This window comes from Portunus trituberculatus, chromosome 49, assembly GCF_017591435.1.
Source record: "Portunus trituberculatus isolate SZX2019 chromosome 49, ASM1759143v1, whole genome shotgun sequence".
In the NCBI taxonomy this organism is placed as follows: Eukaryota; Metazoa; Arthropoda; class Malacostraca; order Decapoda; family Portunidae; genus Portunus; species Portunus trituberculatus.
In genome coordinates this window covers 15,045,709-15,053,208 of record NC_059303.1, presented here as the reverse complement: position 1 = coordinate 15,053,208, position 7,500 = coordinate 15,045,709, and the positions used below count along the sequence as shown (strand labels likewise).

General features: G+C 44.1%; 2 protein-coding genes across 7 annotated transcripts in view; one reads left to right on the top strand and one right to left on the bottom strand.

Moving 5' to 3' along the window:
• LOC123499161 overlaps nt 1-7,500 on the top strand; it is a 40,446-nt gene that overhangs the window by 9,636 nt on the left and 23,310 nt on the right. The gene's annotated exons all lie outside the window — the stretch shown is intronic.
• Nucleotides 1-7,500, bottom strand: part of LOC123499167 (exosome complex component RRP40-like) — a 69,053-nt gene that overhangs the window by 44,892 nt on the left and 16,661 nt on the right. The gene's annotated exons all lie outside the window — the stretch shown is intronic.

Genomic DNA, 7,500 nt, shown 5'->3' with positions numbered 1-7,500 from the left:
CTCAGCACATAGTATATCACGCAACGCAGTCATTTATAAGGCTATACAACACTACACGGACACCAGAATATAGGGCAAGCTCTACTTCACACATACCGCTGCTACTAAACCTAATTCTCGCTCCACGTACCTCAAGCTTTGTATCACATCGCTTATTCTGCTTCATTCTGCACTCCTCCCTTTACGCCTTGCCATCTCACACAAATCTTAAACGTCACAACACTCAGATCCGTATTCAGAAACGCTTTGCTCTCTCACCAAGACTATTATCCAAAGACCACAGGGGTTTTTAAGTGTTTCTCCAATTAATAACGTAGAAATCTTGTCAATCTGCCATTAGAACCGTAAAAAAATCTAGATAAAGCCTTTTCAAATAGTGGAAGTGAAGCACGTCAGCATTTGAGAATACGAGCCTCAAATACCACGCGCCCTGCAACAGCCGAAGGAAGACGAGCAAACAGGTAAGCAGACAGTAAGCTACACGTGTGATTTTGCTTTCGTCGACTGCATAATCCTCCTCTCAAAAGCGTCTCGGATATCGACCATTAATCACACACCCCAGGCCTCGTGTTCATATGACAGTGCGGGAAGCTGGTGGGCGGCGGGTGGGGCGGAGCTAGACGGCGAGCAGAGGGCGCTGGCGGGAGAGGTGGAGCAAGGCTATAGGTCTTGGGGGAAGGCATGGCAAAACACGTGTTCTCAGTATAATCTGGTCGTTTTTCACACCCAAGAAAAAAAGATTCGTGAAGGGAATGAACGTCAGGGCAAGATGAGAAGCCGCGCTCGCTATGTGTGACTTGATAAATATTGCAAATGATTATGAAAAGCACGAATGAAATATTGCTACTGAGAGAGAGAGAGAGAGAGAGAGAGAGAGAGAGAGAGAGAGAGAGAGAGAGAGAGAGATAAGAACACAATGCATTAGTTCACCAGAAAGAAAGGGAACAAGTCAAGATCAAAACAACGGTGTTCTCTATAGCTAGGCTCCTTCCATCACTTCGTTTTGAGATGGCAGCATAATTATACCGCCCCTCACCTTTCCTTTATCTACCTCCTGCACAGTCGTATATATGCCGTGTGTGTGTGTGTGTGTGTGTGTGTGTGTGTGTGTGTGTGTGTTGATACTATAGAGCGCGGCAAGCAAGACATGTGACGGCGCCGCTGCAACAAGGCTCAGTGAAGTAGCGTCACAGAGGTAGGCTACAGCTATCTCTAGACGGCACAGGCAATCATCCACGAGGAGCATAGGGAATCACAAAATAAGAAACCTAGGTGCACCAAAATCCCCCGTGTTTATTCAGGATGGAGAGAAAGAGAGAGGCTATATCACTTTTTATTACGGGTTAATCCTTTGTCCCCGTGAAGCCTGTTGGTGACGTAACAGGTGGCTTGGCGGGCTAACTTCTTGGTGCCAGGGGAAAGTGAAGGGTGAGGCTGATCTTGGCATTCCCGAGCCACTCACCCACGCCCTTTTCAACGCTTCCCTCAGTTCCCTCCCTCCAGCCCTGTACTAACCTCACCCTCCTAGTCGCAGGTTGACATCCTACCACAGAAAGCTGATGGGAAGTGGAAGAATAACGGGTCATTTGCTTGAATCAATGTAGCATGTACCTCAGTGGAGAGCAGCACAGTGAGATGAGAAATGGGAGGTATATAAGCATTAAGCAATCTTTTAAAAATCCTAAACCTTTTCACTTAACCGCTTCAATACCAGGGCATGTTTTCATATATATATTCTGCTTACCAGTTGGCGTTTTAATACAACTTCAGAAACTTTAGTGGGGATTAAAATAGTGAGGAATCTGGCCATTAATCTTCTGACCTCCATAGACCCTTCTTAATATAAATAAAATCGTCTAATCTTTACCAAAACTCACGGTAAAAATGCGTCCCACTACTGAAGGGCTTAAATACAGAAACACAATAGTAATGATGATAATAATAGGTGAGGTGAAGTCAGTGCTGTGTGGGCCAACGGGTCTCCTTAGCACGAGGCGGGCGAGCGGTGAGGATCTGCGTGACACGTGTGTATTTGAGGTAGGGCGGTGAGTTTGTTATTTACTGTCGCGGGAGGAGCTGGGGAGGGCGCGGGGATGAGCCATGTACGTAGAAATCATGTAAGGAGGCGTGTTCCTGTGACTCGTATAGCTTCTACCATCCCTCTCTCTCCCTCTATCTCTTTCTCCCTTTGTCTGTGTCTGATTATCTTCCATTGAGTTTCGTTTCGGCGCCAATTCACACCTCAGCATTTTCTCTTCCTGCGAGTCTTTGAGCACATTGCCATATCTTAATGTACATAGATCGATTTCGTCTTTGATCTCTCTCGTGAGTGAATGTGGAAGAGAAAGAGAAAGAGGAAGACGAAGAGGAAGAGAAAGAGGAAGAGAAAGATGAAAAGGAAGAGGAAGAAGGAGTAGGAAAGGGATGAGATAAGGTAAAATTTGAAAAGATACAAGAAAATACAGGAATCGTTTTAGAATAATATAATAATGGAGATATGAAAAGGAATGAAAAAGATATCTATAAACTGACAAATCAAATTCTCTCTCTCTCTCTCTCTCTCTCTCTCTCTCTCTCTCTCTCTCTCTCTCTCTCTCTCTCTCTCTCTCTCTCTCTCGATAAATCACATAAGGAGGTTTATGAGGTGACTCCTACCTACCTACCTACCTACCTACACACACACACACACACACACACACACACACACACACACTTGAAGAGGAGGAGGAGGAGGAGGCGGAGATGTTTATGGTAGAGGTAGAGGTAGAGGAAGATGAAGTAGACGACTGAAGAAGAACCACACAAGAGGCAGGAGGAGGAGGAGGAGGAGGAGGAGGAGGAGGAGGAAGGAGGAGGAGGAGGAGGAGGAGGAGGAGGAGGAGGAGGAGGAGGAGGAGGAGGGAGTGGCAGCGGTCAACCTCAGAAATAGACGCGATTAGTGCCTTCTTTCACACCTGTCCAGCACCTGTGATTAAGAGAAGGAGGTGGTGGTGTTTGTTTTGACGGTCTCATCAGCCTCGGCCATCGACAGCATGAGACCTGTGACACTTTTCGCCTCTCTCTCTCTCTCTCTCTCTCTCTCTCTCTCTCTCTCTCTCTCTCCTAATGTGACTTCTCGTTCCTCATTTTCTCTCTATTCTAATCTCACGTTGGTTCAGAATCAGATATGTAGATTCAAGTCGACGTTTTCTATAATGGCTACCTCGTATACTATGACATGTCAGCCTAAATAATCTTCACGCACTTTCCATAACTCCATGTGACTCTTCCTATTGTGGTTTATCTCTTGCCTTTTGGAATTCAGTATTTTTTTTCCTTTATAGCGTCTTCGTTCTTGTCAAACTATATTATTCGACATTAGTGCTCTTGAATTGGGAAAGTAATGGTTTATATACATTATGTTCCTAACTTTTTTTTTTATACTTTCTAATGGATAGTGTACGAATGTTAACCTCTTCAGTACCAGGACTAGTTTTCATATTCATTCTGGTCACTACTTGGCGATTTTATACAGCTCCAGGAACACATGTTGGGATTAAAATAGTGAAGACTCTGGCCATTAATCTTTTGACCTCCATAGACACTTCCTAATGTAAATAAAATCATCCCATCACACCAAAATTCAAGGTAAAAGCGCATCTCAGTACTGAAGGGGTTAAGGCACCCCCCACCACCACCACTACCACTACCACCACCACCATCCCCAACACCACCACCAATAACACCACCACCAATAACAATACATTAACGTCAAGAATTTCAAACGTGACAAATACTTTTACTTCGCCATAACTTTTCCATTTTTTTCTTTTCATATCTGCAGTTATCTAATTTTTCTCTTATTTTCTTCTTGAACCATTTCCTTTCGTCTTTCCTCTATCCTACATCGTACATCTGCTTCTCTCCTTCTTCCTCCTGCTTCCGTATTTACACTTGCTTTCTCTTGTCTGTCATTCACCCTTTCGTGTCTCTCCAATCTTCCTTCCTGCATCTATATCTTCTCAATCTCCTGGTAAAGATACACCTCCCCACTCCTTCCTCGGTGCCCTCACACTGGTATGAGGAAGAGACAGTTGAGAAGAGACGTAAACCTCCAGAAAAAGAGACTGGCTGATCTCGTTTCCTTCCTCTTGGCTCGTTATAAAGGAGGAATTAATGAGCAGCGAGGCAAGTGGAGTGTGGTAAGGTTGTATTCGTCATTAAATTCGCACGCTTCGCAGATTCTCTCTCTCTCTCTCTCTCTCTCTCTCTCTCTCTCTCTCTCTCTGCACGGTTTTTTTTTTTTTTCTTTCTTCCATCTCGCTAGTCGCTTTGCATAATTAAGGAGTGAAATGTAGAGAAGCGAGGGAAGGATTAGCTTGATAACTCATGATGGCCCGTCAAGATTACTGTCACCACCAGTTCCAAGATCATGTGCTTGAGATTAAGGCGGCAATAATGTGTTTGGTGTGATGTTATAGTGTGTGTGTGTGTGTGTGTGTGTGTGTGTGTGTGTGTGTGTGTGTGTGTGTGTGTGTGTGTGTGTGTGTGTTCCCGTTCAATCTCTACTGCTATCATCACCACATACAGCTATTTTTTTTTTTTTTATATGCGAGACAGACTGTTGGGCAAGGGAACGAAAAAAGGCTGAAAATAAAAGGCTCACTAAGATCCCAGTCCAAAATTAAGTGTCCTCAAACCTCCCTCTTGAAACTGAAGTCATAGAAAACAGGAAACACAGAAGCAGGCAAGGAGTCCAAAAGTTTACCAGTGAAAGGAACGAAAGACTGAGAAAACTAACTTAAAATCCCACCACTTCTCTCACCACCACTCCTGTTCCACCCTCCATCACCTACAAACCACTACCACATGCACGGAAACCTAACTTACACCCCATCACCACCACTCCTATTCCACCTTCCATCACTAAACCACTACCTTATCCAGCAAAAATTAACCCGAGCCACACCCTCCACCTCCTCTACCACTCCAAGTAGCCCCACTAGTGCTCGCCAGCCACGCCAAGCAGGCAGGCAGTTAGTGGGTCTCTTAAGTCACTGGTCTTGACACCACGCCAATGATAAGCCGACGAGGGTGCGATCAAGCGTGGAGCTAAACACTATCTGAGTATCTAGGAGGGAGACGAAGGGAAAGAGGGAGAGAATGAGAGGGGGATGAGTGAAAGGGGGAGGGAGACGCTTCAGTGTTGGAATGGCGGAATGACAGAAGACTGACGTGCGCAATGATGTAGAAAACTTAATTGTAGTAATATTTATGGGAGTAATTTCATTCTCGTAACAGTTCCTTACATAAAAAGACGCAGAGTATTTTTAGTAACTGTTGTGCTTTATTTATTTATTTTTTTGTTACATCTCATCAAAGACTCCTGTAGAAGTAAATAAAGCCCTGAAAATAGGTGCATAAATCTTTAACCCCCTTCAGTACTATGACGAGTTTTCATATTTATTCTTCTTACAATTATGTTGATTTTATACAACTTCAGTAACTCATGTCGGGGGTTAAAGTAGTGAAAATTCTTGCCATTAATCTTCTGACATGCATACACCCTTCCTAATACCAATAAAAATCATAAAATGGTCTCATCATTCACAAATCCCATAGTAAAAATGCGTCCCCGTATTGAAGGGATTAAGAGCACAGCAGAAAAGGTTGTGAATTACGAAGCAGTGATGAACCAACCTTAACACACAAAAATATTAGTTCTTCAAAAAGTCTCCCATCACTACAACCTTGAAAATAGCAGAGGAAACCTTCACCGTCACGGCTGAAATAATATTGGGATAAAGGAAGCAGTGATGAACTCAAGCACAACCAACACACTCGCCCGTGAACTCTTTGAAGCAAGCATACCATAATATACCAATCACTCCTTTAATTATTGGATTCGCAACACTTAGATATTAAAACGCTGTCTGCATATATGAAAACTGCTAGATATAACTCAGCCGTGCCCTAACACACTCTCTCTCTCTCTCTCTCTCTCTCTCTCTCTCTCTCTCTCTCTCTCTCTCTGTGTGTGTGTGTGTGTGTGTGTGTGTGTGTGTGTGTGTGTGTGTGTGTGTGTGTGTGTGTGTGTGTGTGTGTGTCTGTGTATGTGTGTGTGTGTGCGTGTGCGTGTACCAGGTGCCCCCCGGTACAGGTACGTGAGGTTACCTGCGTGACCGTGCCAATAGCTAATGTGTCAGACGCGCGTCCAAGAATTTGATTAAGATTCCGTAATTGCAAACTCGCCAGAGAGAGAGAGAGAGAGAGAGAGAGAGAGAGAGAGAGAGAGAGAGAGAGAGAGAGAGAGAGAGAGAGAGAGAGAGAGAGAGAGAGAGAGAGAGAGAGAGTAGTAGAATAGGTAGCACACGACAGTGCGCCTTTGGGTACATGTTCCTTTGTATTAAGTTTTGTTTAAATAAAAAAAAAAAAAAAAGAGAGAGACAGAGAGAGAGACAGAGACAGAGACAGAGACAGACAGACAGACAGACAGACACAGACCAGACAGACAGACACAGACCAGACAGACAGACCAGACAGACAGACAGACAGACAGAGACTGAGACAGAGAAAGACACAGACAGAAAGAGACAGACAGATAGACACAAACAGAGACAGATAGACACAGACAGAGAGACAAAGACAGAGATAGAGAGAAAGAGAGAGAAAGAGAATAAGAGAGACAGACAGACAGACAAACAGACAGACAGACAGACAAAGAGAACATTATCAAGCTACTTTCATCTACATAAATATAGTAAAAAGTTCCATTTAAAGCGACATCCAATCAATATTTTAGTTAATGTTTAGTTTCTCATCAGTTTGCTTCAACAGTATACTTTGAACTTTGAAGTCGCTTTGGCTGAGGTTAGTTTAGTCAAGCATTTTTTTTTTTGTTTCTCTCTTTTTGTTGCTACCTCAATCTTATTTTATTTATTGTATTCTATATATGTTTGTCGTCCGTCCGTCCCTCTCTCTCTCTCTCTCTCTCTCTCTCTCTCTCTCTCTCTCTCTCTCTCTCTCTCTCTCTCTCTCGGTCGATAAGCTTTACTTAAAATGTCAAAGAAGTTTTATGACACAGACGTCTTATCTTCTTTCCATCAACCTTCCCCCACTCAACTCTCCCCCTCTCTCTCTCTCTCTCTCTCTCTCTCTCTCTCTCTCTCTCTCTCTCTCTCTCTCTCTCTCTCTCTCTCTCTCTCTCTCTCTCTCTCTCTCTCTCTCTCTCTCACACACACACACACACACACACACACACACACACACACACACACACACACCCTCATTAAGGCATGTTTACGTGAACAGAGACACACAGGTGAGTGAGTGTGTCTCGCCTCCAGACACGCTTTCAAAGGCACACGTTGAGGAAGAAATTAACCCCTTTGGATGGAAGAAATTCCCCTTAACCTGCTTCCGATAGTAGGGAAATGGTGGTGGTGGTGGTGGTGGTGGTGGTGGTGGTGGTGGTGGTGGTGGTGGTGGTGGTGGTGGTGGTGGTTGTGACGTCATGACTAT